The sequence below is a fragment of the Equus przewalskii genome, chromosome 22 (genome assembly GCF_037783145.1).
Source record: "Equus przewalskii isolate Varuska chromosome 22, EquPr2, whole genome shotgun sequence".
Lineage (NCBI taxonomy): Eukaryota > Metazoa > Chordata > Mammalia > Perissodactyla > Equidae > Equus > Equus przewalskii.
In genome coordinates, this window is record NC_091852.1 from 24,533,326 (window position 1) to 24,559,843 (window position 26,518).

General features: G+C 41.4%; 1 long non-coding RNA gene across 1 annotated transcript; it reads left to right on the forward strand.

Moving 5' to 3' along the window:
- Positions 1-941: 941 nt before the first annotated feature.
- Positions 942-23,877, forward strand: LOC139078486 (uncharacterized). Its single transcript, XR_011531452.1, has 3 exons — positions 942-1,628; positions 12,468-12,583; positions 23,612-23,877. It is a non-coding gene; the product is annotated as an uncharacterized lncRNA (long non-coding RNA).
- The last annotated feature ends 2,641 nt before the right edge of the window (positions 23,878-26,518 follow it).

A 26,518-nucleotide genomic window follows, 5' to 3' on the forward strand; every position in this document is an offset into this window, starting at 1 on the left:
TCTGTTGAGGGGTGTCTCTTACCTCCCGGGATCACGCTTTCAGATTCAAAAGTTCTTTTTGCTCAGCAGAGCCTAAAAGTACTGACTGCTCCTCGGGCTCCGTTCTTTCCCTTCGGCAATGCATTGATTCCATAGATCTCTACTGTGTGCCGCATACTGTTCCAAGGGACCTCTGAATGCTGCGGTGAATAAGACAAAATTTCCGCTCCTTGGAGTTTAAAGTCTAGTGATAGGGGCAGATCATAACAAGGGAACGAATAAATGAGCAAGATAATTTTAGATACTAATGTGAGCAAAATAAAATAGAACGTGCACAGGTGTGGAAGGACGCTGTCTGGGATTAGGTGGTCAGTCAAGCTTTGATGAAATGGCATTTCCTCAATACTGAATGAGAAGATGGAAGGAGAAGGACACAGGCAAGGTGGAAAGGCCCTAAAACTGAGTGCTTGGCATGTTCCAGGAATAGAAACACAAGACAAACATTTAGTACCTATTTCCTCTGTGAAACGGTCATGAAAGATTAGTATAGAGTTGTTAATGTGTGTAAAGTATAATGCCAGCTATAGGATAAGTGCTCAATGAAGATTATCCGTTATTAGTATAATTTCTTTGTGCTAGGACACTATGCTAAGGCTGAAAGAAGGCTCTGTGAAAATAAACACAGTGCCATCCTCCTCAGAAGTTGCCAAATGAGTGGCCCAAAACGGCTTTCGTTTTCAAAGATAGAAATTATTACAGAGAGGGATGGTAAGGGAGGGCTTGCTCCATGGTGAATCTAAACTGGGTGAATGGATTTAATAGGTAGACAGTGCTGTACTTACAAAGAAATTTAATAGCTCATACATATTCATTACTAAGAAAGGAAGAATGAAAACAAATAAACATTCCATTCATGTAGTTAGAAAAAGGATGTCAGAATAACACAAGGAAAGCAAGGAGGGGATTCAATAAAGAACATAAATGAACGGATCAGAAAACCTAAGAAACAGAAGTCACAAAACAATGAAAAGATCTGGACAAGCACAAATTACGAAACACTGGAAAACCCGAAGGTGTGGAGAAGGTACTTCTAATCTCCAAAGCTGGGAACATTTGAAGTTTTAGCCACAAAAGAGACCTGAAAGAAAATCCTAGGGAAATTTGACTTAGAAAAAAATGTTCAAACAAGCAAACAGAAAAATAGCTGAGGAATCATCCTGTCGTTGGGGAGGAAAAGCTGAGTGTTGTGGTTACATCAACAGGACGCACACAGCTCCAACTAACTGCAGCTTTGTTAAAGTTTGTTGATTACAAACGAGTAAGTAACTGCCAAACCGTGGGAAATCTGGCGAGTGTGCCTCACAAAGTCATGTTGCCATACCAGGTATTTGTATGGGTCAGTTCTTCACTGTTTAACTTACCTACCCCAATGGTAAAGACACTCAGTTCAAATTAATACATCCGGAAGTGTGAGTCAAGAAGAGATTTAAGTGCTTGTGTGTTGAGGCTTGCCCTGTAAGGAATCTTGAAGAGGCCAGGAGCTGAAGATGCCTGAGACAGAATACCACGTGGAGGGAGGCCCAGCTGTGTGAGCCCTTCCAGCCATTCCAGCTGAGCTGCCGGTCACAGCCACAGGAGTGAACCCACAGGTAGGTGGATTAGAGAGTGGAGAAAGGATTTTTCCGTGAGCAGCCAGAAGAATAGAATTGTCATTAACTGAAATTGGGAAGACTGTGGGAGAAACAGGTTTGGGGAGAATATTAGAGTTGTTTTGGGGTAAGTGAAGTTGGAGATACCTTTGGGAAATCCAGAGGAAGTTTATAAGGAAAGAGTTAGAGGTACAAATTTTGAGTACGTAGTAGAGGTCCAGGCTGAAGATATAAAATTTGGGAGTTGTTGGTATATTTAAATTCATGAGATAGCATAAACTCACTTAGGGAGTGAGTTTAGATGAGAGGAGGAGTAGTCTGAAATCTGAGTTCTGAGGTTCTCCAACATTTAGAGGAAGAGGAGGAAACAGTGTAGGGGGCTAAGAGGAGAGGCAAGTTAGGAAGAAAAATGGGTGAGTGTAGTGTCTTGGAAATCAATGGAATGTGTTCAAGGAGAGAGTGATTAAATGAGTCAAATTCTGCTGATAAGACTGAGAAGTGACTGAAAATTATTTCTAATTGTAAAAGAAATATGAAAAACAAAAAACTCCACAATGCTATAAAATAGATTATTTTTCATTTACAATGTATAGATGAAAAAATCTGAGGATAGTTTGCCCAAAATCCTATAGCTATTCAGCAACTGAATTAATGATTTCAAAAAATGCTAGATGAAATATAGAAAATGCTTTCTCTGAGAAGAAACTTCTGGAAGTAGAATTCAAATTGTCCAGAACACGGATATTAGGAGAAAAAGAAAGAGAAGATCTAGACAAAAGTGGGGGAACAGGACAGAGGAGGCAGAACTCAGAAAACACAGGGCCATATTTTTTTAACACTTTACAAAAGCAACAGAAGAGGGAGCCTTAGAGCTAAGAAAATTTTATGGTAACGTTCATTTGAAAGGATAAATAAGCAAGAATATCTGGGAAAGCCCTGAAAAAGAAGAAAATGAGGAGAGCCTAGCCCTACTAGTTATTAAAACATTGCAAAACCTGTATAATAAGAAGATGGTATTGGCACATGAATACATAGATCAATAAAACAGAATAGAACATCCAAAAATAAACCTAATTGCATCTGGAAATTTAATATATGATAAAGGTGGCATCTCAAATCAATGGAGGAAAAACACCTTCTTCATAAATATCGTAGGGTAAATCATATCTCGTTCTCCATACAAGATGAATTACAAATGGATCAAAGATTTAAATTTTTTTAAAGAAAACTATATGAACACTAGAAGAAAATATCAGCAGATTCCTATATATGGAAGGAATTGAGGAGACTTTTCTAAATAACTCCAAATTTAGAAACATTCAAGGAAAAGACTGAAATTTGGACTATACAAAACAACAAGAGCATCAACAAAATGTTTGCCTAGCAAAACACACCACAAGCAAAATTAAAAGACAAATTACAAACTGGGAAAAACATTTCTGACTTACAGATAAAAGATTAATTAATAATAATTAATGTGGTGTGTTCTGGAGGCGGGGGCAAGAAGGAGCCCTGATTCATAGCACTTGCCAATTCCTGTGGTGTAAATATTCCCACAATAGGAGATTTTAAGTTGTTAAGATGACATCAACTGTACCCATGTGACATCAACTGGCTCACAAAATTCCTGACAATTTAACAATCAGCAGTCATAAGCCAGCACTGGCCAACTCCAGCATACCACTGTAAATATCCCTAATATATAAAGGGCTTCAGGGGCTGGCCTGGAGGCAAAGCAGTTAAGTTTGCAAATTCTACTTCGGAGGCCTGCGGTTCACTGTTTCTGATCCCAGGTGTGGACGTATGCACCACTTCTCAAGCCATGTTGTGACAGGCATCCCACTTCTAAAAAAGTAGAGGAAGATAGGCACGGATGTTAGCTCAAGGCCAGTCTTCCTCAGCAAAAAGAGGAGGATTGGTGGCAGATGTTAGCTCAGGGCTAATCTTCCTCAAAAAATTTTTTTTAAAAAGGGCTTCAAAAGATGGAGAAAAAAAGGAAAACTACCCTGTAGAAAATAGGCAAGAGCTATAACACACAGTTCACAAGAAAAAGAAATGAAAATAAAGGACCCTTAAGTATATGAAAAGATGTTCAATCATACTTAAAATAAAAGAAATGAAAATTAAACCTACAGTGAGATACTATTTCTCAACTATCAGATTGGCAAAAATCTAAAAGTTTGACAACATAATGTGTTGACAAGGTAGTCAGGTGTGTGAAATCAGAACGGGCAACCCCAAAATATGTCTCTTTGCCTTGGCTTGATTATTTTTAAGAACAAAAGACTCTGAAAGAAACTTTGTCTTTCCCTCCTAACTGCCTAAAAAAATTTAAGATAAAGGCCTGTCCCCAGGACAGGCCATCACCAAAGATAACTCTGGGTATCTGGTAGACTGGGAGGATCCTTGCTAAGCCCACTCTTATCAAAGTTCTGTTTACCAAACATTTACTTTTCCATTTCCACGTGAATTGCCTTTCTTCTCTTTGAAATCCCAAACCACTACCCTCAACACCCTCCTTTGTCTTTAGCTGAAGATGGTATTTAAGAAAAGTGCCTCTGCATTTTGGTGAGTTACTCAGTTTTCCTGGGTCTCCCTACATACACACGTTATAAAGCTTTGTTTGATTTTCTCCTTTTATTCTATCTCATATCAATTTCGTCTGTAGCCCAACCAGGAGGACTCAGGGGGTAGAGAATATGTCTTCCTCCCTTACAAAGGAAATAGGCACTTTTATAGTTTGCTGGTGGGAATGTAAAAATGGTACAATCCATGGGGAGGGAAATTTGGCAATGTTGATTAAAATAATCCATAGCCAATCTAAAATGAAAATTTGGGTGAATTTATTCTGAACTAAAATGTGAGGACCATGGCCCGGGGCCTTTCTTCCCAAAGGAAGAAAGGGCACCAAAGAAGTGAGGTGTACAGAGTGGTTATATACTCCCAAAGAAGATGTTTCACATATGATTGAAATGTCCCTTTTGCAATAGTCGTGAGACTGCTCTGTAGGCACAGCGATTGATGGACACAGCAGGTAGATCTGCTGTCTCAGTGGAGACAGCAGGGTGGCAGGTCTGTTGTCTCCAGCTGGGTGGTCGCAGGTGAGCTGGGTGGTCAAAGGTGAGCACAGCAATCAGTTCCTAGCTTAAGGAAAGATGCTTATCCTTAAGGAAATGCCAGTGTGAGGGGAAGTTGCACCTTTATCTTAAGGGCGTTTGTTCTTGCTACAGCAAATGTTTAAAGCAGATATACAATGCACACTCAACGGCCACGGTCAAGCCCTTTTGGAAAAAACAAAGTCAGACCGAATTAGGTTTACACTAAATGGCTTCCTCATATACTCCAATATATCCTATTGCTTGCTATTTCTATTTGTCAGCAACATCTAGCAAAATTTCATATACATTTACCTGTTGATTGAGAAATCCCACTTCTAGGAATCTAGCTTAAAGATACACTTGCAAAAATACAAAAAGACGTGTATATATAAGGTATTCAATGAACACAATTTGTAATAGCAAAAGACTGAAGACAACCCCAATGTCCGTCTACCACAGAATGGTTGAATAAACTAGGATCCAGTCACGTACTGGAATACTACACAGCTGTAAAAACAAATGAGAAATATCTCTATATGGTGCTATGACATGATCTCTAGTGAAAAGATCAAGATGGCAAAACTGAAGGTGATATACTACCATTTAACTAAAAGAGGAAGAGGATATGAATGATGTGGATCAAGGCTGCCCCAGGGAGAGAAGCCCAAGGTGTTCTGGCCTCCATGCTGATCTATATCATCCTCTGACCTGATTCGTAGCTAAAGTTCTACGGCTGCACGACAACCAGACCCCGGCTGCACTGATACCATTTTAATGACTTTTTTACATGATATTTCCTTTGTCTAGTAAAAAATAAGTTACATACCCATGCCTTATAAATTTATCCCTACCCTCAACACATTGCAGCTCTTCACTGCCCATGGGTCCTGTCCCCATGCTACTCTGCTATTCTCTGAATAAAAGAGCACTACTACCAGACCCTGAGAGTCCAAGAAGTCTTTCTTTTGACTCCTCGGCTCACTGAGCCTGCATCAATGAATATGTCTTTATATTTCATATATAAAGGATAAAATAAAAACAAAGTTAAAGAAACAAACAGAAAAACCTGATTACCTCTAGGGCGAAGAGGGAATGGCGCAGAGGGACAGGGATGGAGGTCAGACTTCTGTGACTATACTTTGGTTTATAGATTTGACTTTGCTAATTATGCAACAAGATTTAATTTTTAAAAAAGTTTTCAAAAGAGAGTCCTAAAAGTCAAAGGCAAAATGAAACAAACAAACCTGGTTGTGTAATGACCTGGTTCTATTTTTATCAATTGCTACCACTCTTTGAATAGCTCACAGAAATCTGAGTAGCTTCGTTTGGTACTGAGGTAACCCATGTTCTGAAGTTTTCTCTTGGAATTTTCCATACCATTTCACATATCTAACTTTGCATTCCTGCCAGGTGACAAATACTATAACCTTGGCCATGGGACATACTTCCTTGCCTATTGTCTCCTAACCTGCGGCATTGATTGTCTTTTAAGACAAAACTACTCCCTTCACAGCACTGACTTCCCTTCAGAAATTAAACATTGTTATTCTCCCAGTAGTGCTCCTTCAATTTTGAAGCTGTGGTCCACGCAGGGCATTTCTGTCCCAGGACCCAGGGATAAGGTAATCATATACTCACGAGGGTGACACTCCTCCTTGATGTTCAAGAGTTTCCTGTCACAAGATTTGGAGTTGCACATAGCTGAGTTTGACTCTCACAAGCTGAGGAACCTTGAGCAAAATAAATAACCTCTCTTAGCTTCAATTGCCTCATTTATAAAGTGGAGAAGAGTAATATTAATCTTTTGGGGTGTTTGTGAGATTTAAATAAGATTGCGTATGTAAAATGCCAGGCATCTACCAGATGCTCCTTCTCTTCCCCTTGCTCTGCTTCTCTCCTCTTCTCTTCTTCCTTTCCACCTTCTTTTCATTCAATCTTCCCTCCACCTCCTTCCTTCATTAAACAAAATGAATTAGACTAGGAAACGTTTTTTTTTTTTTTTTTTTGAGGAAGATTAGCCCTGAGCTAACATCTGCCGCCAATCCTCCTCTTTTTGCTGGAAGGCTGGCCCTGAGCTAACATCTGTGCCCATCTTCCTCTATTCTATATGTGGGATGCTTACCACAGCATGGCTTGTCATGCAGTGCCACATCTGCACCCGGGATCTGAACCAGCGAATCCCAGGCCGCCTAAGCGGAACGTGTGCACTTAACTGCTGTGCCACCGGGCTGGCCTCTAGACTAGGAAACTTTTAAGGTTCTTCTCAAACCCTGAGATCTTTAGAAATATTGACAGAATACAATGCATTTAGGTGGGGGCTTGGCTGCTAGGATTAGAAATTCCAAGATAGGTACAGTAGAAATGTGGATTTAGAGGTCAACGGTGATTTTAAGAGAAGAGGAGTTTAGGATCTAAGAAAGCGCAGTGGAAAAGGTTGCTTGGTGGAACAATTTTAGAGTCTCAATAATATTATGTATTCTGAAGATTTGTCCAAAGGAGAGGAGGAAGTAGGGAAGTGAGGGAAGGAGGGAGGGAAAAAGAAAAATTGGAAAGCAAGAAGGAGATTAAAGTAAAAAAGTAATAGATGGCAACTAGACTTTTGGTGGTGAACATGATGCAGTCCATGCAGAAGTGGAAATATAATGATGTACATCTGAAATTTACATATTGTCATCAACCAAAGTGATTTCAATAAAAAAAAGTCAGATAATAAAAAAAACGAAAAAGTCAGATAACAGCAAGTGTTGGAAAAGATGTGGAGAAATCCAGAATTCTTTTTTTTTTTTTTGAAGAAGAAGATTAACCCTGACCTAACATCTGCCACCAATTCTCTTCTTTTTTCAGCTGAGGAAGACTGGCCCTGAGCTAACATCCTTGCCCATCTTATTCTACTTTATATGAGGGACTCCTGTCACAGCATGGCTTGACAAGCTGTGCATAGGTCCGCACCTGGGATCCAAACTGGCGAACCCTGGGCCACCAAAGCAGAGTGTGTGAACTTAACCACTGTGCCACCGGCCTGGTCCCTGAAATCTAGAATTCTCATGCACTGCTGGTGGAAATGTAAAATTATGCAGTCATTTTGGAAAATAGTCTGGCAATTTCTCAGACAATTAAACATAGAGTTAACATAGAAGCCAATTCCACTCCTAGGTATATACCGACGAGAACTGAAAACATGGCCACACAAAAACTTGTACGTGAATGTTTATAACAGTATTGTTCATAATGGTCAAAGGGTGGAAACAACTCATATGTCCTTCAACAGATGAATGGATAAGCGAAATGTAGTATGTCCATGCAATAGAATTTTATTTGGCCATAAAAAGGAACAACGTACTGATATATGCTATAACATGGATGAACATTGAAAACACTATGCTAAGTGAAAGAAGCTGATCCCAAATGATCACATATTGTATGATTCCATTCAAAAGCAAATCCAGAATAGGGAAATCTATAGAGATGGAGAGTATATTAGTGGTCTGGGGAATATGGGAGTGAAGAGATAGGCTGGTAATAGCTAAAGGTTTCCTTTAGAGGTATGAAAAAGTTCTAAAATGGACTGTGGTGATGGTTGCACACATCTGTGAATATACTAAAAAACATTGAATTGTACACTTTAAATGGGTGAATTCTTGGTGTGTGAAATATATCTCAATATAGCCATTTAAAAAGTCAATCGGGGCTGGCTCAGTGGCATAGCAGTTAAGTTCGCACGTTCTGCTTCGGCGGCCTGGGGTTTGCTGGTTCTGATCCTGTGTGCGGACCTACACACCTCTTGTCAAGCCATGCTGTGGCAGGCGTCCCACATATAAAGTAGAGGAAGATGGGCATGAATGTTAGCTCAGGGCCAGTCTTCCTCAGCAAAATGAGGAGGATTGGTGGCAGACGTTAGCTCAGGGCTAATCTTCAAGAAAAAAAAAAAATCAATCAATGTAATTATCATATTAACAGCTTAAAAAGAAAAAACATATGATCATCTCAATAGATGCAGAAAAATCATTTTATAAAATTCAACACGCATTAATGATTTAAAACTTAGAAAATTAAAAGTAGAAGAGAACCACCTCAATCTGATAAGGAGTCTATATAAAAAAGCCTCTGCACAGCAAAGGAAACCATCAATAAAATGAAAAAGCAACCCACTGAATGGGAGAAAATATTTGCAAATCATATATCTGATATGGGGCTAATATCCAAAATATATAAAGAACTCTTACAACTCTTTCTTTTTTATTTTTATTTATTTATTTATTTATTTTGAGGAAGATTAACCCTGTGCTAACTGCTGCCAAACCTCCTCTTTTTGCCAAGGAAGACCGGCCCTGAGCTAACATCCATGCCCATCTTCCTCAACTTTATACGTGGGATGCCTACCACAGCATGGCTTTTGCCAAGTGGTGCCATGTCCGCACCCAGGATCCGAACCGGCGAACCCTGGGCCACCGAGAAGCCAAACGTGAGAACTTCACCACTGCGCTGCCAGGCCAGCCCCAGAACTCTTACAACTCAATGGCAAAAAACAAAAAAAACAGAAAAAAAAAACCCAAAACAAATCCAATTAAGATATGGACAGAAGAACTGAATAGACATTTTTCCAAAGAAGACATACAAATGGCCAACAGGTACATGAAAAGATGCTCAACACCCCTAATCATCAGGGAATGCAAATTAAAACCACAATGAGATGTTACCTCATATCCTTTAGTATGACTGTCATCAAAAAGACAAGAAATAACAAGTGTTGGCAAGGATGTGGAGAAAAGGAAACCCTTGTGCACGATTGGTGGGAAGGTAAATTGGTGCAGCCACTATGGAAAACAGTACGTAGTTTCCTCAAAAAATTAAAAATAGAACTACCATGTAATCCAGCAATTCCACTTCTGGGAATTTGGCCAAAGAAAACAAAAACACTAACTCAAAAAAAGATATGCACCTCCATGTTTATTGCAGCATTATTTACAATAGCCAAGATGTGAAAACAACCTAAGTATCCATCAATGGATGAATGGATAAGGAAATTGTGGTGTATATATATGTGTGTATGTATATATACACACACATATATATAACGGAATATTATTCAGTCATTAAAAAATGATTTCTTACCATTTGCTTGAAAAAAAAATTAAAAGTAGGATGCAGGGCTGGCCCGGTGGTGCAGCAGTTAAGTGTGCACATTCTGCTTTGGCAGCCGGGGATTTGCCGGTTCGGATTCCGGGTGTGGACATGGCACTGCTTGACATGCCATGCTGTGGTAGGCATCCCACATATAAAGTAGAGGAAGATGGGCATGGACATTAGCTGAGGGCCAGTCTTCCTCAGCAAAAAGAGGAGGATTGGCAGCAGTTAGCTCAGGGATAATCTTCCTCAAAAAAACAAAAAATAGTAGGATACACTGGTTAACGCAAGTGTGGTCCATCCATATAATGAAATGTCATGTAGTGGCATTCAGAAGCGGGGAGGAGGGAAACAGAAGGAGGAAGGCTTTTTATGCTGACACTAAATGCTTTCCAAGACGTAAGCAAAATAAACAAATGTTTTAAAAATTAAAAAAGAAAATCTGTCTATCTGGATGACTCAACTCTAAGACATTAACATAATACCTGTACATATAGACATGTGGGAAAGTGTTGAAAGGAGAAAATGCAGGGCATTAAGAAAATATGTATATACGTATATGTTTTCACTCACATGTGGAATATTTACAATGACTATGTTCTAAGCCACAGCAGGATCCAACAAGATGTCAAAGCACTGATAGCATTCCAAAAGAAACACAACAGAAAAAACATGAAACCTAAGCTAATATCATACTTAATGGTAAATGTACTCTCCCAAACGTGGGGAACAAGACAAAGATGTCTGTTCTCATCATGTCTGTTGTTTTTTTTTTTTTTTTTGAGGAAGATTAGCCCTGAGCTAACTACTGCCAATCCCCCTCCTTTTGCTGAGGAAGACTGGCCCTGAGCTAACATCTGTGCCCATCTTCCTCTACTTTATACGTGGGACGCCTACCACGGCATGGCATGCCAAGCGGTGCCAGTCCATAACCGGGATCCAAACCGGCAAACCCCGGGCCACCAAGAAAAGGAATGTGCGAACTTAACCACTGTGCCACAGGGCCAGCCCCTCATCATGTCTGTTTAACATTGTTCTGAAGGTCCTAGTCAGTACATTAAGGCAAGGAAGATTGGAAAGGAGAAACAAAACTGTCTTATTCACAAATGTGTGTAGAAAATCCTAAGGAATCTACAAAAAAGCTGCTAGAACTGATGAGTTCTAGTTGCAGGATTCAAGGTCAAATACAAAGAAACAATGGTATTTCTACACACTAACAACAGACAATTGCAAATAAAAAGTTTTTAAAATGCCATTTGTATTAACATTAGAATAAGAAAATATTTAGGGGTAAATCTAACAAATTGAATGCAAGAAGTGAATACTGAAAACTACAAAACATTTCTGAGAAAAACTATAGAAGACCTAAATAAATGGAGAGACATACCATGTTTATAGCCTCAAAACTCTCATTATTGTTACAATGTCAGTCCTCTCCCAAGTCATCTATAGATTTGACATAATGTCAATCACAATACCAGCAGGGTTTTTATTTTTTGACAGAAATTGACAAGCTGTTTCTAAAATTTATAGATGAATACAAAGAACCTAACCAATCTTGAAAAAAACAATCTTGAGAAAGAAGAGCAAAAATGGAGAATTTTACCTGATTCCAAGGCTTACTATAAGGCTACCATAATTAAAACAATGTGGTGCTGATGTAAAGATAGGTATATGGATCAATGGAACAGAATAGAGTCCAGAAACAGACTCATACATAGGGTGAATTCATTTTTTATAAAGGAGAAAATGATAATCTTTTTAATAATGTTCCTGGAATAACAGGATATCCACGTGGAAAAACATGAACTCAATTCTTACTTCATACCATATGCCATAATTAACTCAAAATGGATCATAGACCTCAATGTAAAAGTTAAAAATTATAAAACTTCTGAAAAAAACCTAGGAGAAAATCTTTGTGACTTTTGTTTATATTAAGATTTCTTAGGACACAAAAAATTATGAACCATAAAAGAAAAACATTATAAACTGGACTTTATCAAAAATAAAAAAACTTATGCCCTTTGAAAGAGGGTGTTTAGAAAATGTAAAGGCAAGACACAGACTGGGAGAAAATCTTTGCAAAACGTATATCTAATAAAAGGCTTGTATCTAGGATATATAAAGACCCTTTAGAACTCGATAACAATAAAACACACAACCTGATAACAGAATAGGCAAAAAATTTGAAAAAATACTTCATCAAAGAGGGTATATGATTAACAAATAGGCACCTGAAAGATACTTAACATTATTGATCATTAGGAAAATGTAAAATAGAACTACAGTGAAATACCAGTATGTACCACCAGAATGGCTAAAATTAAAAAAAAAAAAACAAAAACAAATACAAGTAATACCAAGTACTGATGAGGATGTGGGGCACCTGCAACTCTCATACATTGCTGATGTGAATACAAAGTGGTGTGGCCGCTCTGGAAAACTGTTTGGCAGTTTCTTGCAAAGTTAAATGCACACCTACCATAAAACCAGGCAATCTCTCCCCTAGGTATTTACTCAAGAGAAATGTAAACATATGTCCCGTATTGGTCCGTTCTGGTTGCCATAACACAATGCCATAGCCTAAGTGGCGTAAATTTTTATCTTCTCACAGCTCTGGAGACTAGAAGCCCAAGATCAAGGTGTCATCAGGATTGGTGTCTAGTGAGAGCTCTCTTCTGGCTTGCAGATGGCCACTTTCTTACAGTGTCCTCATATGGCCTTTTTTCTGTACGTATGTGCCAGCCTAATGCGTGGGATGTGTTGATTTTTTTTGCGTTTGTTTTGTTTTAAATAAGGACGGTGGATTTTTCTCAGCTTCCCCCGCCCCCAGCTTCATTGAGGTATGATTGATAACATCACCTTTTTACTATTCATGCTGATCAATTCATGTTTTGTTCCAATTAGTATTTACTGAGGATCAGGCACGGTTGTAGGAGTACAGCAGTGAACACAACAGAGCCCTCGCCCTCCCAGAGTTTTCCCTCTAGTGAGTGGGAGGGCAAGAGGATAGTACTGAGTGCTGTGATAAAATAATATAAGCCAACATAATAAGCCAAATAATAATAACAGTTATAAAGCAAAGGAAAATTTAAAGCTGAGGACAATTCTTTTAAATATCAGTATCTCTTTTCAGTCGATACTTGCAACCTCTGCCTCATCAAATATTCCCTACAGCAGCATGATTGATAAAGAATGAAGTGCAAATTGGAAGAGCTGAGTCCTAGTCCTGGTCCCATCACTAATTGGCTCTGGAGAACTGGGCAAGTACTTATCCTTTCCGAGTCTCACTCTCCTCCACAGGAGAGTGGGCATCATGCCTGTCCCAGACCGGGTGGCGAGGCTCTTAGTGATGTGGGCATGCTGTATCACTGTGTAAATGTAAGGTTCTGTCTACAAATATTCTCTTTAGGCAAATCTAGTAATTTGAAATTGAAATTCTTTTTTTTTAATCCCCTACTCTCATCTTTGGCTCAAGATGTTAAAAATTGCTATTCAAAGACAAATAGCACATTAAGATACTATCACCTAGCGCATAATTTTTTAAAAGTTGCTCAAATTAGTCCTAGCAGAGAGCCAAACTGTGATGCTTTGGGGCACAGTGAGGATGTGGAGGTAATGGGAAGGGCTTCAAGCACAGCCTGGTTCCTGGCTGTTGGTGCTTCTAAAGAAAACCCCTGTACAGAAAGGTGGGTGGAGGGACCCTCGAGACAAATCCTACCCTCTTTGCAGTTTTGCCTTGGGCTTCTAGTTCACTCTCCAGAGAACAACTCGTAATATGTGGATAAGCAGGTAAAGAATAGTTCTCAGCAAGCACTAATTGAAGAGCAAAAAGGAAAAAGATTAACTGTTAGAATCTAATCTGTCCTAAACATTTCACGAGTTTCCTCCAGGAAAGGCCTGCAGTGATGAATGGAGCCCTGCATCGGGATAAGAAATTATTAGAGGTCAGGTGGAGAATTCTAAGATGCTGTGAAGATCTCATCCCCAGGCAGAAATCAAATGGAGGGAAGGGAGAGTGGAGCAAATGAAATCAGGAGGAAAGTCATAAAGCAACTGATAGAGAGAACCTGAAATAGGACAAAACCTGGTGTTGCCAGAGGCTCCCACTGCCCACGGGATGAAGGGTATCCCTCACCAGTGTGTGTAGTTCCTGAGACCACAGAAGGAGGTGCCATTCCTGCATTCCTTTTCCTGCTCCAACACCACCCCTCCCTGCCACACCCAGTAATGAGGCTTCTAGTGAGAGGACTTATCACTTATATTTCATTTTACAGTTTTGAGAGCACTTTCTCATTGGATCCTTACAACAACTAGGTAATGATTTGGGGCTGGTCCTATTATCCCCATTTTACAGACAGAAGACTGAGAGGCAGCCAGTTTAAGTGACTTACTCAGTGTCATATAATTGGGTAGCAGAGTTAGTCTTTTGACTCCTGACCCAGTGCTCTTCTCACTCTGCTGTCTAGAATAAAGCAAGATTGTCAGGTACAACTGAGAAACAGACAAAGACCAAAGAACTCCCTGACAAAGGGGAAGAAGACCCACTCCAGCAGCCATTCCACACAGAGAATGGCCTTGGGAACACGCTGCTCTTAGGAGGTTTGGAGGTCAAGCTGAGCCCACTCCTAGGTTTCAAACATATAATTAAATTTAGCTTTGTTGGGTCATTCTGTGGTCAGGGCCATGAGTTGAGTTTGGTCAAGGGGAAGGAAGGGTATAAGCAGAAGTGGGTTGGGAACCTGCCACTTTTCTAGCTTGGTCCGTTTCTTCTCAGGGACATGGAGAGACCCAAACTAACCCCTGAGTGGCAGCAAGTTGGGAAACCTCTAAAATGATTGCTTTCAATAAACGCTGAGAAGACCTAGTGTATTGTCAGAGATCTAGGGTGCCTAGCCAGCCTCTGCTTGCAAGGAGCCTGGTGTAGAGACACAAAAGTCTCCGAATCAGTGTGAAAATTTGGCTAGAGAACATTTTCCCATATCAGTGTATCAGTGTTACGATAATGCTCTGTAACAACAAACTCATAGCTCAGTGACACACACAAAAAACATTTATTTTCTTGTTCACAAGTCTGTGCATTGCCCGGGCCCCTCTGGATTGAGGCTGTAGGTCCAGTCCAGGTCTGCTCCCTAGTCTTCATCATTCCAGGCCCGGTGCTTGGCATGGTTGGTAAATAGCACAAGCACAAAAGAGCAAGCCAAACCTCAGAAGTACTTTTAAGACTCTGCTTGTGTCACGTTCACTAACAATGCATTGGCCAGAGCAAAGTCATGGATGCTAAACAGGGAAATGTACTCTGTCCCACAAGGAGGTGCTGCAAAGCCATTTAGTAAAGGACATAAATATAAAATTCTAAAGCATGGAAGAAATGAAGCATTGGGAGCAAAGGTCCAATGAACCGGAATCAGTTAGCAATCTGGCAATAAACATTATTATGAATAATATAAAAAAATAAAGCAATAGCTAACATTTATTGAGTTTTACTATGTGCTAGGCACTTTTTTTCAAGGACTTTGCATGTATTAACTCGTTTAATCCTCACAACAACCCTATGAGATAGATACTATTATGATCCATATTTTATAGATGAAACAACCAAGGCAGAGCAGGGTTAAGGAAGAATTAAGATCACCCAGGAAATGGCAGAGGACGGCAGTGACAATTACGTTAGAAAGGAACACTATCCATTTCCTCTTTCCTTTTTTTTTTGTGAGGAAGATTAGTCCTGAGCTAACATCTGTTGCCAATCTTCCTCTTTTTGCTTGAGGAAGATTGTCCCTGAGCTAACGTCTGTGCCAATCTTCCACTATTTTTTTTATGTGGGATGCCACCACTGCGTGGCTTGACAAGCAGTGCTAGGTCTCCACCTGGGATCCGAACTGGCAAATCCCGGGCCGCCAAAGGGGAGTGCACGAACCCAACCACTACGCCACCGCCACCGGCAGGCCCTCCTCTTTCCCTTTTGTGTCTGTTCTGTTCTTTCTCCACCATCCCCAGCCCTGTCCCTCCCTCTGTGTACCTTGTCTTGGAAAACAATGACATCTGGTCACCCAAGCCAGAACCCTTAGCATCATCCTGGAAGCTCCTTCTCACTTGCCCCCTGCCCAGTGTATCAGTCATGGGGTTCTGCTGTCTGTTTTTCCTTGAGTCCTCCCACCTCTGCTCCCTTCTCTTCATTCTCTGCCATTGCCTCCTCTTAGAGCCCTGCCTCTTCTTTCCCAAAGGATCCCCTGCCTTTTAGTCCTGCACCCTTAGCATTGCTGCTGGAGGGATTTTCCTAAAATTGCAGATCTGGTCAAGTCATTTTCCTGCTTAAAAAGTTTCCACATTCCTTGGAGCTTTTAGGATAAAGTTAGCTTAGTATTCCAGGTCCTTCATTTGCTGACACTCTGACACACTTCACTCTAGCTTCCCACACGACCTGCAGGTCCTGTGCAGTCTCATGCCCTCTTGCCTTTGCATATGCTGCACCCTCTGTCGGGATCCCCTGCCTCCTTCTTCATCTCATCAACTCCTATTTGTTTAGAGTCCCACCTTCGAGGAAGCCTTCTCCAATCTGCTCCCTAGTCTGATTAGATGCCTCTTCTCTGTGTCTCTGGCAGACCCTGTCCGTACTTTGTGGCATTTATCAGACTGCATTGCAACAATGGATGCCACTGTTTGCTTCTCCATCATTAATTTTCTCAAAATACGTTTCGTGGATTGCCTGTTCCAGAATCATTTGCGAAGTTTATTTAAAATACAGACTCCTGGGACTTATCCTAGACCCACCAACTCAGAATCTTTGCAGGGTAGAGCCTAGGAATCTGCATTTAAAAAATTTCCCCCAGTGATTCTTGACTCGTGCCAAGTTTAAGAACCACCAACTAGACCGGGCAGTAGTCCTGCTTTCTCGTACCTCTAGCGTCTAGCATAGTATCTGGCACAAAGGAAGCACACAATGAATGTGTTCTGAATGAATGAGCCAAAGGAGCAGCACTGGTCAAGGACAACACTGAAATACAGTGAGGTGCATATTTGGCTGCTGCGCTTCCAGATGCCAGCAGACGGCGCCGTGTCAACATAAATGCTTTTATGAGAAGGGGAGGAGGAAGACAGGAAGTTTTGTTTTACTGGAATTCAAGACTCAAATGCTGCATAATTGAGTTTATTTTTTCCTACTCAGTTTATCTACCGTTGTCCCACTTGCATGAACAAATTGATTTCTTAAGGCATGAAGACTTTGACAAGAAAACAAGTGTAAGGAGGCTGGTCACAGAGGAGAGCTGAGCAAGTAGTAAAGGACATGGGAAGGATGTTCTAATTACCCCATTTCCATCCTTGGTGATGGAAAGCTGCTCCGGGGGAGCACTAAGTGTTGTGAAATTACCCAAAGCATTCCAAAGAATATGCCATTTCAGTGAGAGGGTGGAGCCATCCTGTAATTTCTGTTAGTCATCCACTGTTTTCTTTATCCACTGTCAGATGCCTATGTGACTGACCTTTTAAAATCGTTTCCCTCACAAACCAAAGTCTGAAGGCCTGAGTCTTCCTCCTGGGCTGAGTACTTTATTCTCCTGAAGTGTTGGAAGTGAGCCTCAGAGTCTACAGGCCAGGGGCCCAGAGACAACACTTCCTCCCCCTTCCAGCCTCCACTGTCACCCCCAGGAGCATCCATGTGCAAATAACTGATAAGGCTAGCATGGAGCACTGGGAAGACTATCAGGCAAGGCCAGAGCTGCAGGCTGAGCTGTTTTCCTCCCAAGGTGGAGCCTTCAGCCAGAGGTCTTCGGGAGGGAAGCAGGGGGAGGGGCTCCCCCGCTCTAGGCAAAGGGAGCAGACACTGGTAGACACAAAAAAGGAGAAGCCAAAACCCCTGCTCTCAGCACAGTCTCAGTCTTATTGAGGAGGCACAGTTTAAAGGCAATATACAAACTGAGGACAATACATAGTAGAAATAACTATTAAGCTTTGAATGATCCAGCATAAACTAGATGGAGGTGCTTAAAAGTAATGAGAGAAGATAGAGTTCCCCTTTCTATTTCTGTTTATGCCTTGAACAGTCAGGCTCATAAGTCATTACATGGGGCCCAAGAAAGGCTGGGACTTCATGGCCTCCTCCTGGTCACAGCAGCAGGCAAGGGCATCCTCTCAGGTCCCCCACAGGTGGTTTGGTTGTCATCATGAAAGATCAGCCCACAGCTGCCTCTGGATGGGGTCAGTGGCTAGGAGGTTGGGGAGCATCAAGCAGGAGTGTGTCAGGTGGCAGATGTTTCCATCTTTGTCCAATGTCGCCCTCCCCCCCCCCCCCCCCCCACTGCAACCTGAGAAGAAGGACCGCTCTGGGTCCAAGGGTGCTGTCCCTGAAAGCAGGAGAGCTGAGCCTACCCAGCTGCAGACAGCATCAGTGGTCTCTGGCCAGATGGAGCATTCAGCATCAGAGAATGCTCTTTGACTTTCTGGGCAGCCTGAGTGGTACGGGCAGTAGCATCAGCAGTAATATCTCTTTCCAGGAAGTTGAGGGCCTCACCCTGGTGGCTGAAGTGAAAGTAGCCAGCAGAGGGTAGGTTCTGGGGGCCACACAACACATGTTATGGCCAGGGAGGCAGATCTGGTTCATGTTGTCTGGGGAGGGGCGGGGAGCCATCCAGCTAGAGACCCCCCTATCCCGACATGGGACAGGCCCTGGTCCACAATGCTGGACTGGACAGGATGCCAGCACTCAGCCTCAGGATGGCTGTTGACCATGTAGGGGCAGGGAGAGCAAATCCTCAGATCAGAGAGAGGCAGATCTACTCCCTCCTTATCGACAGGGAACAACTTTCTCCCAGTAGTGGGGCAACACTTTCTCCCAGAAGGGATCCCACCCTTGGAAAGATGGGAGGGAGGAGCTCCCCTTCTTTTTATTCCACAGGTAGTCTGGAGGGTGGCCCTGCTAGATGGGAGAGTCTTTGGGAGAAATCCCCTTCTCTCTGTGGAAATTAGTAAAACAAACCTTAACTAAATTGGTGTCGGGAAGGCCTGTAGGGGGAGCTCTCACACCCTATCACACATCCTCAATTACACCAAACAGGAAGAGAGGAGGGCTTGCATCTTGGACAGGAAGTAAAACACTTTACTGCTGAAGGAAGATTTCTCTCCCCAAGGGGAAGGGAACAGCCGATGAGAAATGCCACAGCTCAGCCAGTGAGAATCCATTGCTGCCCTGAACTGTTACCTTCCCCCAATGGACTTTCCTTTAGAACAGTGCCTCCCTACTCCTCCTTTTTCTCTATAAAGGCACCTCCCCTTCCTTGTTGTTGGATTTGTCTATGGCTTCCCGTAGTGTTACCTGGCCCACCAACTCCTTAAGACATTAACTACAACCCTGCTCAGAACAAGCCTAACACATTGTCTTTAGCTTATAGGAAACCACACAGAAAGGAAGGAGAAGGCTGAGACATAGGTCAAAACCAGTTAAAACTGGTTGAAGGCAATATAGTGGTCAGACTTGACCTGCCATAGACCATGCAGCTCATTATATGTTCATTGTAATACATTACCATACTAAATAACACACCCGTCCACAGCCATGATGGGAAACCCCAGACCAAAATAAAGGAAGAAACAGGGTAGCACCCCAATTCTTAGAAGAAACCACCCTGTTCCATATTGCTATGAATATTCTTCCCCTTCATTGCTTCAATCCTATAAAATAGCTGCTTAAAAACCCCAAAAGCAAGAAGTTGACTTGTGAACTTTGTTGCTGCTTCTCCATTCTTCGGCCATTGAATAAAGCTTGTGCTATTGAACCCTCAGCTTCAGTCTCATTTCAAAGTTGCCACACCAAACAGAGGAAGGACTCTCTGAGGCTGGGTGGGAGCTCAATTGGTAGCAATAGTATGCACAACCTGAATTTCAATTCTTTTCACTATTCCTGAATAAACTTGTTTTGAGACTTTTCAAGTCAATATCTCTGTCTCTCCTGCTCAAGCCAGGGGAGGGATAGGAGTGGGTGCTGCTGGGGAAGAGCTTTGGCCAGACTCTTCCTGCCCTGGAGGCTGTAGAAGATAAACTCAGCGGGCTAAAGTCAAATCTGCTCCAGGTTTGGTCCCTAGCTGGGATGAGGATGGGCCACTGGCTGCCCAGAGGGCTGGATTCTCTCTGGGAGAGCTGAGTTTAAGGGAAGGGGTCACAGGAGCTGCTCCCTGGTGGCTGTTACTATTGTAGTGATCCCAGGGCTGATTCTTCCCTGGTTCTTAGATGCTTGGTTAGGTCCAACATGGAACTCTTCATTTCAATCCTCACATCCACTCTTCTCTCATATTCCTCATCTCAGAACTGTTACCACCACTTACCGAATTGTGTAAATCAGAAAGTTGGACGTGATCTTTAATTTGGCCCTTTCCCTCCCCCTTCATATAAAATCTATTAGCAAGCCCTATCATTTCTACTTCTTAAATACATCTCTAAAAAGATCACTTCCCTCTCTCTCCACTGCCACTACAATAATCTAAACCATTGTCATCTGCTGCCCAGACAATGACAGGAGCCTCTTTATTGATTTCTTTACTTCCTCTTTCTGCCTGCCCTCCTCCCCCCCCCCCCCCCAAATCTACACATCACCAAGCAACCCTGGACCCTCCCTTTAATTATTGGATGCAGCATCCTGGTAATTCCCTTCAGAGCACATGGCTCAAGTTATACATTTATTTTGTTGTTCACTTTATTGTCTGTCTCCCCCACTAGATTGTGGCACCATGAGGCAGGGAATCCTGTCTGTTAGGTGCATCATTGTATCCTTCCTGCCTAGCACAGTGCCAGGCCAGAGTAGATAAATGAATAGCTTTTAGATGAATGGCTTTAGGCCAAAGAGTTTAGATTTGAGTCAATAAACACTGAGGAGCTATTACACATTTCAGAATTGGGACTGATAAAACATAAGAACATATTACAGGGAATAATGGAGACAGTGGTTGGACGTTAATTTGAGTCCTCCTTTACTAACAGCTTTCCAGCTGATAGGGCCTGAGATAGCAGTATAAAATTCAAGAGGAAGGGATGGAATCCTAGAGAGAGTTTAGAAGAATTTCCATCTTTGCAACTATGTTAGGAAGAAGAGAGAAAGGCATCAATGTTGTAAATCTGGTGAAACAGAAAAAGAACATTACTTCATCTCTTAAAAAAAAAGAATAGCCTGGGGGCTGGCTCCATGGCTGATTGGTTAAGTTCATGTGCTCTGCTTTGGTGGCCCAGGGTTTCGCCGATTCAGATCCTGGGCGTAGACCTAGCACTGCTCATCAAGCCATGCTGAGGCAGCGTCCAACATAGCACAACTAGAAGGACCTGCAACCAGAATATACAACTATGTACTGGGGGGCTTTGGGAAGGAGAAGGAGAAGGAGGAGGAGGAGGAGGAGGGGGAGGGGTAGGGGGAGGGGGAGGGGGAGGAGAAAGAAGGAGAAGGACAAGGAGGAGGAGGAGGAGGAGGAGGAGGAGAAGGAGGAGAAGAAAGATTGGCAATAAGTGTTAGCTCAGGGCCAATCTTAAAAAAATAAATAAATAGGGGCTGGCCCCGTGGCCGAGTGGTTAAGTTCACGAGCTCCTCTGCAGGCGGCCCAGTGTTTCGTTGGTTCGAATCCTGGGCGCGGACATGGCACTGCTCATCAAACCACGCTGAGGCAGCATCCCACATGCCACAACTAGAAGGACCCACAACAAAGAATATACAACTATGTACCAGGGGGCTTTGGAGAGAAAAAAGCAAAAAAAATAAAATAAAATCTTTAAAAATAAATAAATAAATAAAATAAAAAATTAAAAAAGAATAGCCTGACTAGGAAAGCCTCAGATTTAAGTGGAAGATGAGTTCAGTTTTTAAACATGTTGAGTTTGAAATGACTATAAATATTTCCTATGGGCCACTGCAAACAGCCAAACCAGGAAACTTCCTTTGACATTTTGGTCAGCAGTGAAACAGGCATGGGGTTTATTATTCTTGACTTCTTTGTCTGTAAAGTCAAGAAATTAAAATAGATTCTATAATTCTAGTAGAAAGGAGAGAGTTAAAGCTTTAAAATTCTAAATCCTGTTAAACAAATCTTAAGGACACTGCCAAATAATTTTGGGCCATAATTTTATTATGTCAAACATGATTCTTAATAGGTATGCCATTATCTAACGACTATGCAAAGATTTTATTGTATGAGTACCTAGCATAGCTGATTTGACTTCTACTTATGAATATTTTTCCGTGTTTTCCAAATTTTCTGTGACAGCATGTAGTATTTTTATAAATCAGGAAAAAAGTAGGACACATTTTTTTAAACAAAGAATCACTGTGTCAACTTCTGAATGAATATCTTTGGGGTAAGCACTTGCCTTTACACACCAAACACATGTAAGCGCAGAAGTTGCCAAATGTTCCCAGAAATCACTGGAAATTTCCTTCCAAGAAGTACACACATGGTGATGTTTCTTGGAATTCCCTGCAGCTAGTTTCCCTTCTCTGGTTTCAGACTGCCTTGGTCCCAAAAATCACTGGGCTTCAGTTATACAATAAACCCATTGTTCTAATACTTCTTCCTGAAGGCAAAATTCAGGGATTTGTCCTTTTTTTGTTATTATAGTCCCAGATCTAACTGTTAGCTATTCTTCTGTGTGTGGTTTTGATCTCTTAGAGGGCTGTCACATCAAAAGTGCCTTTTATGGGTTTGTTTTACTGTGGTAGGATTTCCATTCCAGCAGCAGTCAGCAGCCTGGGGAGTTTGGGGGGAGGAGGGCAGAGGGAGGGGAGTAGAGAATAATACATGCCAAATTCAGAGTCCTGTTGGTTATTAGACTGAAGAATGGCCCAGAGGTGAGTCATTGGGAAGGAGAATGGTCTGGAAATAACGACATTGAGGAACAGTGCAAAAAACTGGGTATATTTCACCAGCATAGGAAGGTAGTCCATTAGGGCTTTGTAGTAAGAGGGATTAAATTTACTCACAGTACCAATGCATTGCAATAAAAGGGAGAAAGAAGTCACCTTGATATATAAAGAGGAACTTTTAAACAATTAGAGTTATTGGGAGTGGAGCATGCTGCATCATGTGACATAAGCTGTCTGTCCATGGGGTTTTCAAGAAGACCCTGGAGACTACTTTCTGGGAACAGTACAGGGGAGCTGAGTGCTGGATAGAGCACTGGACTTGGTCATCTCTAAGATCCTTATAAACTCTCAAAATCAATGATTCCATGAGTAATTAATTACTTAGCTGGTCTGTAAACTGATATTGATTCCACATTGATACATATTGATTTTTCAGAGTTACAGAGTAATCATTTGGTACCTCTGTATTGTTTCAGAGGTACACTTTCCAGTGTCTTTTTTATTTTATTTTATTATTATTTTTTTTAAAGATTGGCACCTGAGCTAACAACTGTTGCCAATCTTTTTTTTTCTGCTTTTTCTCCCCAAATCCCTCCAGCATATAGTTGTATATTTTTAGTTGTGGGTCCTAGTTGTGGCATGTGGGACACTGCCTCAGCATGGCCTGATGAGCGGTGCCATGTCCACGCTCAGGATCCAAACCAGCGAAACCATGGGCCACCGCAGCAGAGCGTGCAAACTTAACCACTTGGCCACGGGGCCAGCCCCTCCAGTGTCTTCAACTGCATTGAAACCTCAGGTCTCCATGATATACAGCCACATTAAAGACTCTTTGATATATTAGTCAGGATAGGCTACGTTATGTTACACTAACAAGCAACCCCCAAATCTCAGTAGCTTAAAACAGTGTATTTGCCTTTCAGGCTACATGTCCATGGTGGCTGGATTGACTGCTGCATCATATTTGTCCCCACTCCAGGACCCAGGCTAATGGAGCAGCTACTAACTGCAAAAATGTTGGTTGCCGTGGGAAAGGGAAAGAGGAGCTTCAGCCTGAAAGTGATACATGTGACTTCTGCTCACATCTCACTGACCAAAGCAAAATGCATGATCACACCTAAAACCAAGAGAACAGCGAGATGCATATGCCTTATTTTCATGGGCAAATAAAAATGGCTTATAATATAAAGAGCACACAGTTTATAATTTAAAAAATGTAGATGTGACTAGAACTTTGAAAATGCTTCAATGGGCTTGGAAACAGTTTGTTTTTTGTTCTCTTAAGTAGTTTCAACATTGTTGCATTTAGAGGACAGAAGGCTATAGGCCCCAGAGTAAGATACAGTTCTAGCTCAACGGTTAGGGAAAGGCAACCTTCTGAGATGGAAGCTTAACAAGAATCTGTGTATCATGTATGGGGTTAGTTTTCTAAAAACCGCTTTGCAACAGGTATGGACTCCAACTGCGTGATGATATTAAAGGCCTCATCCTCGGGGTGGCTAGTCAGAGTCTCAGGGTGATAAGACTCCTGACCAATTGTCATTGGTCATGATCAGCCTCACTTTTCTACTTCTGAGCGCTACTTGTAATAATTACCAATACTATTATTTTATACGTGTGGTTGAGAAACATTGGCCAGAGAGATGGTTTTTATACCCTATTCTGGGGAATGATGGGGTCTGTGAGCAAGTCTTCACCAGCCTAGAGAAAATGAGAAAAATAAGGAACATTTAGTTAGTGCAATGGACTGAATGTTTATGATTCTCCAAAATTCATGTGATGAAATGGTGAACCCAATGTGCAGGTATTGGAGGTGGTGTCTTTGGAAGGTAATTAGGTCATAAGGGTGGAGCCTTCATGAATGGGATCAGTGCCCTTATAAGAAGAGGTCAGAGAGCTAGCCAGTTCTCTTTCTTCCATGTGAGGACACAGCAAAAAAAAAAACCCTAAAAAAACAAAAACACAAAAAACAGAAAACAAAAAGACATCTGTAAACCAGGAAGAGCATACTTACTAAGAACTCAGCCAGGCTGGAACACTGATCTTGGACTTCCAGCTCCAGAACTGTGAGAAATAAATGTTTGTTGTTTAAGCCACACAGTCTATGGTAATTTGCTAGAATAGCCCAAACTGACCAAGCTACTGAAGTTTGCATAAATCTAATTGTTTTCAATTCAAAGGGCTGTACTTCATTTTGAAATTATGCCCTTACTCTTTTTGGGAGAAAAGAAATATTTTTGGTAAATTAAAATTTCTCTGAAGTGGGGGCCGGCCCCATGGCCGAATGGTTAAGTTCAAGTGCTCTGGTTTGGCGGCCCAGGGTTTGGCCGGTTCGGATCCTGGGCATGGACATGACACTGCTCATTAGGCCATGCTGAGGCAGTGGCCCACATGCCACAACTAGAAGGACCCACAACTAAATATAGAACTGTGTACTGGGGGGATTTGGGGAGAAAAAGCAGAAAGAAAAAAAAAGAAGATTGGCAACGGTTGTTAGCTCAGGTGCCAATCTAAAAAAAAAAAAATACACTGAAGTACTGTTTATCACCTATCAGACTGGCAAAAATCTGAAAGTTTAACAATATACCCTTTTGGTGAGGCCATGGAGAAAAAAACACTTTCATATGTTGCAAGTGGGAATGGAAAATGATATGATTTATGTGAAAGGGAATTTGACAATATCTAGAAAAATTATTTACATATTTACACTTTGACCCAGTCATGCCACTTTTAGAAATATATCCCAAAGTTATATTGGCAAAAAAATCTGAGAATATGTATGAAGTGAGCTATTAATGGCTGCAGTGTTGTAATAGCCAAACACTGGAAATGCCCATTTTGTAGTGGATGTTTGAATAAGATGTAGCCCATCCACACAAAGGGAGCTGTAAAGAGAAATGAGACGGGCCGGCCCAGCGGCACAGCGGTTAAGTGCGCACGTTCCACTTTGGTGGCCTGGGTTTCACAAGTTCAGATCCCAGGTGCAGACATGGCACCACTTGGCAAGCCATGCTGTGGCAGGCGTCCCACATATAAAGTAGAGGAAGATGGGCACGGATGTTAGCTCAGGGCCAGTCTTCCTCAGCAAAAAGAAGAGGATTGGCAGCAGTTAGCTCAGGGCTAATTTTCCTAAAAAAAAAAAAAAAAGAAATAGAGACATGAGAAATAACTCGACGTACTGCTATGGAGCGATTACTAGGACATATTTGTCAGTTGACAACCAACATAATGAAAATGGTGTGTGGTATGCTACTGCTTATCTAAGAAAGCTGAAGAAAGAGAAATAAAAAATTATAGATTTATGCTTATATTTTAAAAAATAAGGCTAAATCAAAAACTTAAAAAAAAAGATCAATCCTCTATAGGAGGAGGGAAAGGACAGGGTAGAGGGGATGGAGGTAGTAGCTACATTTTTCTCTAGATACTATGTTTTATCAACATGATCTGTTTTGTAAAGTTTACATAATTATGAAATACAGTCAAATTTTTAAAAATTAATCCCTAAAAACTGGAACCAAAATGAAATAAATAACTCTAATTCTATATTGAGTAGATGGCATAACCACACAAAGAGGGACATTTAAAGTACTTTTAAAACACAGTAATTTCACTATCTATCCCTTATAGCGTATACCCTAAGGCCAAAAAATTATTGTAAAGTCTTTTCTGTAATCAAGTTGGTGGTAGTGTTAGTATTGTTCTCAGTCTATTTTTTGTGTCTCGTGGGATAAAGCAAATGAGTAATTTCCCTGGGTGGTTGGGGTTGTTGGGAACCAAGCTTTTTCTATGGAAGCAAAGAGATACAAATCTAAGAACAATGAGGTTAATTT